Genomic DNA, 1,660 nt, shown 5'->3' with positions numbered 1-1,660 from the left:
GTCCTCTACTTGTCTATAAGCCTGTTTTCTTGAATTGTCTGCCATCTCTAATGAGATTTTAGTAGCTTGCACCCCAAAAATTCCCAGTTTCTCTATTACAGAGAGGGGCATGAGGTTTATCCCTAAACCAAGGTCACACAGAGCCTTTTCAAAGATCATGTTGCCTATGGTACAAGGTATTACGAACTTTCCAGGATCCTGTTTCTTCTGAGGCAATGTCAGTTGATCCAGATCACTTAGTTCATCTTCCCAAGTCTCAATACCAAATAATTTGACATTCAGCTTCATGATTGCACCAAGGTACTTGGTAACTTGCTCTTCAGTAACATCCTCATTCTCTTCAGAAGATGAATACTCGTCAGAGCTCATGAAGGGTATAAGGAGGTTCAATGGAATCTCTATGGTCTCTAGATGAGTCTCAGATTCCTTTGGTTCCTCAAAGGGAAACTCCTTATTGATCACTGGACGTCCCAGGAGGTCTTCCTCACTGGGATTTACGTCCTCCCCTTCCTCTCCAGGTTCGGCCGTGTTGACTATGTCAATGGCCTTGCACTCTCCTTTTGGATTTTCTTCTGTATTGCTTGGGAGAGTACTAGGAAGGATTTCAGTGATTCTTTTACTCAGCTGGCCCACTTGTGCCTCCAAATTTCTAATGGAGGACCTTGTTTCATTCATGAAACTTACAGTGGCCTTAGATAGATCAGAGACTAAGTTTGCTAAATTAGAGGTATTTTGTTCAGAGTTCTCTGTCTGTTGCTGAGTGGATGATGGAAAAGGTTTACTATTGTTAAACCTATTTCTTCCACCATTATTAAAGCCTTGTTGAGGCTTTTGTTGATCCTTTCATGAGAGATTTGGGTGATTTCTCCATGAGGGGTTATAAGTGTTTCCATAAGGTTCACCCATGTAATTCACCTCTGCTATTGCAGGGTTTTCAGGATCATAAGCTTCTTCTTCAGAAGATGCCTCTTGAGTACTGTTGGATGCAGCTTGCATTCCATTCAGACTCTGAGAAATCATATTGACTTGTTGAGTCAATATTTTATTCTGAGCCAATATGGCATTCAGAGTATCAATTTCAAGAACTCCCTTCTTCATAGGCGTCCCATTACTCAGAGGATTCTTCTCAGAAGTGTACATGAACTGGTTATTAGCAACCATGTCAATGAGTTCTTGAGCTTCTACAGGTGTTTTCTTTAGGTGAATGGATCCCCCTGTAGAAGTATCCAATGACATTTTAGCCAATTCAGATAGACCATCATAGAATATATCCAGGATGGTCCATTCTGAAAGCATGTCAGAAGGACACTTTTTGGTCAGTTCTTTGTATCTCTCCCAAGCTTCATAGAGGGATTCACGTTCTTTTTGTCTGAAGGTTTGAACATCCACTCTAAGCTTATTCAGCTTTTGAGGAGGAAAGAACTTGGCTAAGAAAGCTTTGACCAGCTTATCCCAAGAGTTCAGGCTATCTTTGGGTTGAGAGTCCAACCATACTCTAGCTCTGTCTCTTACAGCAAAAGGGAAAAGCATGAGCCTGTAGACTTCAGGATCTACTCCATTAGTCTTAACAGTATCACATATCTGCAAGAATTCAGTTAAGAACTGAAAAGGATCTTCAAATGGAAGTCCATGAAACTTGCAGTTCTGCTGCATCAGAGAA

General features: G+C 41.1%; 1 non-coding gene across 1 annotated transcript; it reads left to right on the top strand.

Moving 5' to 3' along the window:
- Positions 1–1,290: 1,290 nt before the first annotated feature.
- On the top strand, positions 1,291–1,398 carry LOC112780987 (small nucleolar RNA R71). Its single transcript, XR_003191789.1, has one exon. It is a non-coding gene; the product is annotated as a small nucleolar RNA R71 (small nucleolar RNA).
- Positions 1,399–1,660: the final 262 nt, after the last annotated feature.

The sequence above is a fragment of the Arachis hypogaea genome, chromosome 19 (genome assembly GCF_003086295.3).
Source record: "Arachis hypogaea cultivar Tifrunner chromosome 19, arahy.Tifrunner.gnm2.J5K5, whole genome shotgun sequence".
Taxonomy (NCBI): Eukaryota; Viridiplantae; Streptophyta; class Magnoliopsida; order Fabales; family Fabaceae; genus Arachis; species Arachis hypogaea.
The sequence above is the reverse complement of the archived record's forward strand: the minus strand, read 5'-3'. Positions and strand labels throughout refer to the sequence as shown.